Source organism: Phalacrocorax aristotelis, chromosome 9 (assembly GCF_949628215.1).
Source record: "Phalacrocorax aristotelis chromosome 9, bGulAri2.1, whole genome shotgun sequence".
NCBI lineage: Eukaryota > Metazoa > Chordata > Aves > Suliformes > Phalacrocoracidae > Phalacrocorax > Phalacrocorax aristotelis.
Genome location: NC_134284.1, coordinates 24195802 through 24205662, shown reverse-complemented (window position 1 = coordinate 24205662; position 9861 = coordinate 24195802). Strand labels below are relative to the sequence as shown.

Sequence of the window (9861 nt, the reverse complement as noted above, 5' to 3'; positions counted from 1 at the left end):
GGGCGGGGCTCGGGGCCGGGCCGGGAGTGCGGGGCTGGGGCGAGTTCGGCCGCCGCCTCCTCCCCACCCGCGGGCAGCGGCCTCCGGTGGCAGCGGCTGGGGCTGGAGCACCGCGCCGCGCTGCTCTCCTCGTAGCAGGCCGGGCAGGAGCTGCCACCGCGTGGGAGGTAAGGCGGGGCCTTGCCCAGGAACCCCTCTCCCGCCTCGCCCGGCTGCCCCTCGGTCAGGTCCCCCCCGCCCCGCTACGTTCCGTTCCCGGTCCCTCCCTCTCGACCCTCCCGGGGCCTCGCCCCACCGCCGCCGGCCCCGCCGCCTCCCCCCTTCCCGCGGGAGGCGCCGCTCTTTCCGGGCACCCCCTCCCCCACCGCCCCGGGGCGCTCCACGGACCCTGGCCCCGCCGCCCCCTTTTTGCCCCTCACCCCCGTCTGGCGGCCGCGGCGGGCCGCGCCGCCGTTACCCCACGCGCGGGGCGCCCACGCGCCACGCCCCTCGGCGCGCGGGGCCGCCCCCGCCCCCTCGAGCCCCGGCCTCCGTCCCGCAGGGTAGCGGGGGCCGCCGCCCGCCCGCTCGTCGCGGCGTTCCTCCCCCACCCCGGCCTCGCTGGGGGCGGCCGGCTGCGCCCCCCGCTCCCCCGCCCCGCCGTGGGTGGGTCGGTCCCGTTTCAGGCCGGTCTGCGCGGGTTTGTAGTGAGCGAGGCGGTGACACGAGCGTCTTCACCCCCGCTTCCCCTGTGTGTCCCCCCCCAGAGAGGCTGATCAGAAACCAGAGTAAAACAAATGGCTTAAAACTGCTTTCCCCGTGATGTAAGTCTTTTTTTTTTTTTTTAATGTGTGACACACTTTGAATACTCCCTACTCCTACTTGCTCAGCTTTCCAGAGAGCCTCCCTGCCTCCAGCTCTCGGGGGTCTGGCTCAGGAGCGCTTCTGCTGGTATCTGGCTCCTCGGAGTCCTCCTCTGGCAGGAAGAGTGCTCTGGTTTCTTTACTTTCCTCACCCAGTCTGCAACCTGCTTTAGTAAAGAGATTAAACCTTTGGAGGAAAAAAGGTGGGTTTTAAAGTTAGAATAAATGATTTAAACTCTACCTGCAGGGGTGTTACTCCTGAGACAGCCCAGGTCTTTCAGCCTGCCTCTGTTACTGCAGCAGCTGCTGAGACAGAACTTCTCTTGAACCCTTCCTCATCTTCCTCTTTACCCAGCAACACTTGCTCAGAGTTGCTTAAGCTGAGGCTGTGCTTTGCGTTTGTCTTTAATTCTTAGCAACTTCCTACATTTTGAATTCAGGCGGCATTCGGGTTTTTACCCGAAGGCAATATTTAGCTGTCAGGACAAGCTCAGTTCTTCTTTGTGGAAGTTGTCCCTCGCTACTCAGTTCAAGGCTGTTCTCCCGAACTTGGTGTCTGCTCTGTTGGTTGGACTTGTCCTTGGAACCTAAGCTTGCTCACGAGGTAAATTTGAAAGCAAATTGCTTTTGTCCCTTCTAAGGGCACATAAGTAAGTAAGTGCGTGTCTCTTCAGGTGACAGCTTTGTTCTGTGAATGTTGCTGCTAATGGTAGCTTCAGGTCTCAAGTGTTTTCTGCTTTCAGTCATTGTAGGCTTCTAACTATAAAGTGAAACATAATGTTTTGTAGGTAAGTAAACAGCTGTAGCATTCTGCATGTCTGGTATCTGGTGCCTGGTAGAAAATAGTACGCCAGTGTACAAGTTGTTGGAGAGAATGGTGTGATGGGCACAAAGGCGGGGGTGTTTCCAGATATTTTTACTCAGTTAAGTAATTTAATACGGTAGAGATGCAAGCATGCCAGCTTGTGCGTTAATAGAGCTTTCAGTTATGTTTAGCCAGCTGGATTGAAGTATATCTTGAAGTAAAGTTGAAAATACATCCTTGGCATGGTATGCCTAGAAATAGGTTTAGGGTGTCGGGGGAAGAAATGCCACAAACCCTGAAATAATTTGTAATCTGTACATCACTGTTCCCAGTTAGATCTGACTTCAGCCATAGATCAGGCCACCTCTGAGTCTTGCAATAGACTTTTAATTTCAATATTATACATAATTTAAAAATAAGCCATATTATGCCTCTCTATGTAGAAAAGTGTACATCCTGATATTTTTATAATAATAAATATGAACTTAGACATGTCTACTGTATCTGAAGTATTACCTACTTTATCATTGTGGTGCTGATTATACAGTTAAAATGATGTATTGGGTAGTTTTCAGCAAATGAGTGTTCTAGTGGTTGCTTTTTGAAATAAAGAGGCAGTGTAAGGGTGTTGGAGATCTCGGGGGATCTGTGTCTTTACCAGCAGAATGTTATAGTGTTCAGTGCTTGCTAAAGGACACATCATGGTGCCTGTGGCTTCAGTATTGAGTGTTTTTGGAGGCCTGGGCTGTTCTGTTAGGTCTGTCCATGCTGATCACTGAAGTCAGTGGCTTGCTTCATTCTCAATTAGGAGTTAGATTTCATAAAGTGAGGTTAATATTTTCTGAATAAAGAATGTATTTAGAAGCATGCAAATAAAAACAGTACATTAGGGTTTTTAATTCTGCTCAAAAGGAATTCGGAACAAAAAGTGTGGGAGTCTTCAGGAGGAGCTGAACTCAAGCAAAAAAATTAAATGACAAAAGTAGGTTGGCAAAGTGGTAGAGCTTAACAGTTCATTTATTCTTTTCTTTTCTGCAAAGAGTGAATGCTTTTTCTGGTGAAATAGTTGTCTGAGGAGCTGGCTCAAAAGAGAGGCAAGGGGGTTATTAATCATTAAGAGCTTGAGTTGTTTCCTGTGGGGCAGTTAGTAAGCTATCTTCCCTAGAAGATCAGTGAGGTGTTTATAGTAAGAAGCGCTCCTTCTGCCTAAGAAAGCTTTAATGGAAGGTGGGGGGACATAGGAACAATCCTATAGCTATTAATATAATAGCTCAGAATTGGCAAGCTGATACAAGTGATAATATTTATGAAATACTGTTCTTTGGGATGTTGTCTTGGATGTAGCCATTTTTCTTTGCCCTTTAGCATTTTGTGTTACCTTCAAATTAATAATTGCTTACCAGAAGTTTATATTTAATTTATGAGGCAGCCTTGTATTTAGTGTCTAACTAGGTTCAACTGTAATGGGGGGGGGAGGCTAGGAGAATGTCAAACTGGCAGTACTTACTTAATTGTTGGTAGATTGCAGAGTATCTTGAGCATCCCAAGTCAGGATATTTCAAGACATGTTCTCTTGAATTGAAACTGTAAGACTAAATATCTTTGGAAGTTGCTTCCCAACAATTAGCTAAGTTTGTTGGAGTTGGTGGTTTAAGTGCATCAAATAAACATACAGCTGATTTTAGTAACCTCTTTTGATGATATTCTGCAGAGTGGCTTATTCTCAGTATCACAGTAATATTTATATATCATCATTCTTTCCTAAACCTGAAACTAAAATGGGATTAATTTTGTTCTTTGTAGGGTAGATGCATGCAGTATATACAGCAGTGCTTCAATCTTCCCTCTTCTCCAGATGCTTTAGACTTGTGCTAATGCTGGCAAACCTTTATAGCAAACGAGGGATTATTAATTTAATTCTGGCCATCCTTTGCCAGCTAATTTACTAGAGACACTTCAGCTTCCTAGGCCTCGTTTTAGGTGTTTAATAATGTTTTAACCAAGGATACTAATATATGAGAAAGGACACCTCAAATCTAAATAAAGTACACTAGGAATTCATTGTACTGTAAAAATGCCCCATTTTAGCCAGTGTTGTCTGGCTTTAGTCTTGTGCCTTTGGAGCTAGACTTTGAAGAGGCTTGTGTTATAGTAATTAAAAGGTAAGTTCAGTTCCCAAGGGTTTTAGCATTGCTTTGCATTCTTGCTGTTGCCCTTCCTCTACTGTAACCTTCTTTGCTCCCTTTTTCTGTTTTTAGCTACTCTGCCCTACATTGGCTCTTCCCTGCACCTCTTCCACTAAATTACGATTCCAGTTGCTCCATCTACCCTGTCTGTCCTTTACCACTTGCCATACTGTTCAGCAAGTCTGCTAATGCTTTTTCTTTCTTTGAAGTAAAGAACAATTAGCCTTGTGTTTCAATTCTGGGATTTGTTACCAGGTTAGAGCAGAAGACCTGCAGGGAAGATTCCACCTGTCTTTCTAGCCTGGGCTGAAGCATGCCGAGGTGTGAATGACTGCGCTTGAGATCAGTTTTATCTCCAGTGAGTACAAGCAAACAGGTGTTTACATGCTCTGGAGCTGGCCACATCTAAGTAATACATAAGGCAGACATAAAGGAAAAGGCATGTTTCTGAGACTGCAGCTGCTAATACCCTATTAAGAATCAAAGTAGAATATCACTTCTAGTTTGAGAGATTTCTTTTGCTTTTCAGAAGAATTTTTTGAGCCCACAGTTAAAGGTTGTTATATTAAATATTAGGGGATTACAGATTAGTCTGCTTCCCGTTTTGTTTTATTCTTGGATGTCTTCCCAATATCTCTGAAGGAGTTGACTGACCTGTGCTGGAAGTGCCTGAACAGCAGTGCTTGATCCACCATGGTTTTCAGCCAGGGTGTTAACATAGGCCAAAATTGTCTTTGTAGCTAAAGATGGACTGTAAACTGTACCAGTTTTAATAAGCTGCTTTTCAGTTGTTTCTGTTAAAAGTGTGATCAACCTCCACTGAAGGAAGCAGAGTCCATCTCTGGGGCTCTTGTGTTAGCAGTCTGACCCTGGCCTTTTGCATGTGGGTCAATTTTTAGGTTTTGCCTTTTATATATATTTGTATATAACTTAGGGTATGATATACAGTGATGGAATTATGCAGATCTCAGTAAAACTAAGTCTGTTACATTGCAGATGCTGCCTGTATTTCTTAGCAAGTAGTTAAGAGAAATAGCAGAATCTTCCTTTGTCTTTAATGCTTTATAGCACTAGCACCTGAAGTTTTCACACAGTGTTGGTTTAGTGCAGTGGGAAGAGGATGTAATGTGTGGGTTTCCACTTCCATGGAACCTGTGGTGATGGTCCAGTACCTCCCGTGTGCTGGGTCATGCTCAGTGTGCCCATACTGATGATAACTTAAGGGAATATGAGTTACTTTGCAAGGAGGGGATGGTGGCAATCAAGCATGAGGTGCAGGCTGTTTCCTGCCTCTGCCAGGCCCTCTGGGTGGTTGGATTAATTGTCTTTGTGGCCACTCTTGGAGATATTTGGTCATCTTTACTTGATGACACAGTTTATAGATGTAGCCACATAATGACTTCAAGTACTGAGAGAAGGAGCTTTTGGGTTTAAGGTCTTTTGTATTTAAATATTTCTGACAGGGACTTCTGAAAGATCTAGTTTTGCAGATCTTCTTCCAGGTAATTAAAGTGAATAGTGTCTTAGTGTCTGCAATTATATAATTCATGAATCTGTGTGTATATTCTGTCGCATTGTCCAAGTCATCAGTGAATATGCTAAACAGTGTTGGTCCCAGTATTAATCGCTGGGGTACACCACTGTGACTGGCCTCCAGCTAGACTTCGTGCCATTCATCACAACCTCTTGAAGCCAGCAGTGCAGCCAGTTTTCAGTCCACCTCACTGTTCACTTAGTTGGTACTTCATCAGCTTGTCCATGAGGCTGGGATGGTGCACAGTGTCAAAAGCCTTATTAAAACATCTACTGTTCTGCCATGAAAGTTAGCAGGTTGGTCAGGCATGACTTCCCCTTCATAAATCCATGCTGACTATTCCAATCACCTTGCCCTTCATATGTCTGGGAATGGTTTCCAAATTTACTTACTTCAGCAGCTTCCCTCCACTCAGCACTGGTGTGGCCTTACCTGGAGTACTGTGCCCAGTTCTGGGCTCCCCTGTACAAGAGAGATGGAGCTACTGGAGAGAGTCTGATGAAGGGCCACTAAGATGATAAAGGGACTTTTTTCATATGAAGAAAGGCTGAGAGAGCTGGGACTGTTCAGCCTAGAAAAAAGAAGGCTCAGCAGGATCTCCTCAGTGTGTATAAATACCTGAAGGGAGGGTGCAGAGAAGGCAGAGCCAGGTTCTTCTCAGTGGTGCCCAGAGACAAGACAAGAAGCAATGGGCATGAACTGAAACAGAGGGATTTCCTTCTGAACGTCAGGAAACACTTTACTGTGAAGGTGACTGAGCACTGGCTGATGACTGAGTCTCCATTATCTGAGATATTCAAAAGCCATCTGGACATGGTCCTGGGCAGCTGGCTCTAGGTGGCCCTGCTTGAACAGGGTGGTTGGAGAGGTCGACCTCCAGCAGTCCCTTCCAATGTGAGATTCTGTAGGTTGGTTGGTTGGTTTGGGGTTTTCTTATGTGTGTGTTGGTTCGTTTAGGTTTCTTTGGTTTGATTTTTTTCTTTTTCCCTCTAAGTTTAAATGTTTATTTTCCTGATGTTCTTTCTGCAAGGATAGGACTTCCTTACACCAGGTCACAGGGCCTGGGATTACTGAAGGCAGGTCTTACCAGTGAAGAAGGCATGGAGTAACAAAGTCTGTCTTTTTTTTTTTTTCTTCCCTCCCCTGTGTTGTTTGTAATGGTGTCATTTGTCACCAGGTCCCCTGCCCCATTCAGCAGCAGGCTCACACCCTGCCTAGTCTTGCCTTCCTTTAGCTCCTGTAGAAGCCATTTTTACTGTCTTGCCCTACTTCATGTCCCTTGCCAGATTAAACTCCAAGTGGACTTCAGCTTTCCTAACCCCATCCCTGCATGCTCAAACAGTGTCTTTCTTCCACCTGGGTCATCTGGCCCTGCTTCCACCTCTTCTGTTTCTGTGTTTGAGTTTTGTCAGGAGCATCTTATTCATTCATGCAGGCCTCCTGCCACCTTTGCTCGACATCCTGCACATAGGGATGGACTTTCCTGAACTTGGAGGAAGTGATCATTGAATGTATCACCTCTTTACAGTTCTTAAAATATGATGGAGTAGTAGGAGAATAGCTTTCATTCCATGCTTCAGTTTTCAATTGCATGCTCTTAGAAGAGGTGAAAGTAGTAGGCCACTAGAGTATATTTTGTCTGACTAAGAACAGATGCCCCAGTTAGCAAATACTGAATTATCCTCTTGTATCAAATCTCTGGTTCTGGGAAGCTATGTAAGATTTGTCAGAGCATTTGGTGTTACCTTTTTTTTAAAAAAAAAAACAAACAACATACTATGATTTACCTTTAGATAAAAGTTTTCAAAATAAGTGTGTTCTGTTTAGGCATATGGATGATTTTTGTTAACATTTTTAATACCTGTACAGGTGGCATTTCAGTGTTTGTCAAAACAGTTCTGTTTTATTGCTTCGATAGGCACTACATCTTATTCTGTTTTTAAAATTGGTTTTCCAGACTTTCACTGGGATATAATGAATTGTCACCAATATGGTCTTCCATTGACTATTGGTGGAATGGAACAGAGCTTGATATCAGTGTTCACAAAGTTGGGCTTCTTAATTCTTCAAAACCAGTGATAAAACATTGATTTTTCTAGTCTTTGATGCCCTGCACCTATTTACAGTTTAATTTATTAAGTTCTACCAGTTGAACCCTTGATACAAAAGCATTTCTTTAATGCATCTGCATAGGTTGTTTTTTGTTGAATACGTTACTAGGAAATAGCTACCGTGTGAATCTAAAAGCCTGTGACCCATTTGTCCAGTTTTTAGGTTTTTGGCTTTGAGTTTCTTTTAGTTTTTTGTTTGTGTGGTGTTTTTTTTTACATAAACAAAATTGACTTTTCAAAATAGGCTCCCAGCCTTTTGAGTCAATGCTTCATTGCCTTGCACAGGCTGTGGCATCTGGGTGGTCTGTGAGCTTCCAGGTGGCATGGCTAGAGCTGCTGGGATTCAGGAACTTGATGAGACTGACCCATTTCAGCAGTCTTTGTGGTATTCCGTTGCTAACCTCTCTAAGCCAGCAGCACTTCTATAACTACTACTGCTCACTGTGGAGGGTAATACTGCCTGGGTTTGGATATTCCTGGTATGTCTTAAAATTTGGCGGCTGTTGTAGATGTATCTATGATCTTCCTACTGGGTAGTCTTTTATTTGGAAGCTGCCTTCCCCAAATAAAGTGGGTCTTGGCAGTTAGCTGAGCTGTGTATGGATAAATTTCTTTCCTTGAGGAACCTTGCTTGCTGGAATAGTATTTTTAGACTTGCAGAAAGTAGCAAGGGTTGACTGGTGAAGAAGAGAAAATGGTTGTCTAATTTGGATGACCAGCAACAATGTTTAATCTTCTACTTTGCTAAGCAGAGTTGCATTGATAGCATATTAATATATTAACTCTCCTTAAAATAGAGAAGCATCCATTCCCTCTGGAGTATGCTGCACCTGATTCTGTCAGTCAGGAGCAAGTGAAATGGATGTTGTCAGACCAATTTGAGAGGCTTTGTGTACTGATACAGTGAAGAAGCCGATATAACTGTAAAGCTTAGAGTTGCAGAAAATGACCGTTGGGTTTTCATGTGGTTGTCAGATTCAGATTGGTATCTGTTCTCTGCCCCTTTTTCTAAAAGTCAGCATTCAAGAAGTTATGTCTCACTTTGTTCCTAGCTGATGCTTTGTGAATAATGGTGAGCTCTATAAGGGTTCATTAAATTACAATTTTCTGCATTTCCCAATGCTCTATTAAAAAGTAGGATTCCTGCTTTCAGGACAATGACAGGTAATGTTGTGATTTCCTTCTATCACTGTAGAATGCCTGGTTTGTACAGCCTGTTTCTCTGGCTTATTAAATCTTTGAATCGATGCCTGAGTATAAAAAACTGTCCCATTGCACTCTGGGCATTTAGAAAACTAAAAATGAAATGGTAGCCTAATGTGATAACTGCTCGCTTTATTTTGTGGTGTCCTGTAGCTGGTCTCTGTGAGTGGTGTAGAGGTATAGTGCAGAGTTTCATATAATGATATGAATGGCCGAAAACTTGCAAACTCTAGTAAACAAAGGTCTTGGTCTTAAAGGTACAGTATATGCCTGCTTTGAATGTGGGAAGTTACTGTAGTGATGCAGCTTTAATTTGTTTTACTGGTGTTTTACTGTTGTACTTGAAGAAAGCAAAATTCTGTGCAACTTCAAGGAACGTTTTACCTTCTGTAAAGACACAACTTTAGAGAAAAGTCTTGGAAACTTCAGATCAGGCTAATAACAGAAAGCTGGTTTGAGCACATTTCTGAAGACTTCTACCCTGACAGTAACGACGTGTTGGCCTAAGGCATAGGACATGAGCAGTCTGGTTTTGGAAAGTACCACTGCCCCATAATGCATTTTTCTCCGGTAGGCAGGGATTTACTAATATCACCTGCAGCAAGATATCAGGAGTGTCTTCTCACGTGCTCATATTCTGTTCTGTCCTTTGTGTTCAGTAAGGAGGAATTGGTCAGAGTAGAAGTCATCTCTCTATCTAGAAATTTGCCAGACTTGTAGATAGTGGTTCTATTTGTGGAAGCAGGAAACACAGCTACAAGACTGGGGAGCAGAATATTAACACTACCAGCCACTCTAGTCAGGAGTCATTCTGCTGCTTTTTCTCTTGTTCTTGAGATTATATTAGGTAGGAAAAAATTTCCATTCTGGGCTGATGGATACAAATTTAATTTTGCAAGTGTTTCTGATGTGGCTTGCTCATAAATGCAATGTCCACTTCACAGTCCTTTACTGGAGAAGAAGAAACAGCAGTATTCCTGGTGAAGGAGATGGGGCTGTAGCTGCGGCAGCAGGCCTTCAGGCTGCTTCTTGAGCTGTGGCTCCCTGCAGTGGCACAGGAAGCCATGCAGGTCTAAGGTGAGATTGGAAGTTGCTTGGATTCTCCAGAGTCCTGGGACTGTTGAAAGTCTAAACCATGGGAGCCTGAGGAAAGTGAGTTATCTATGCTGGCTGTGCAGGC

The 9861-nt window shown here is 44.1% G+C and overlaps 1 protein-coding gene across 2 annotated transcripts in view; it reads left to right on the top strand.

Annotated features, from left to right (window-relative positions):
- Positions 1–11: 11 nt before the first annotated feature.
- SETD3 (SET domain containing 3, actin N3(tau)-histidine methyltransferase) overlaps positions 12–9861 on the top strand; it is a 63009-nt gene continuing 53159 nt past the window's right edge. Inside the window, exons 1-2 of one of the 2 annotated variants that reach the window (XM_075103878.1) lie at positions 31–167; positions 4089–4191. The gene's annotated coding sequence lies outside the window, so the exon portion shown is untranslated. Of the gene's footprint in view, positions 168–4088; positions 4192–9861 lie in introns of both variants that reach the window. The other variant, XM_075103877.1, reaches the window with a different exon arrangement.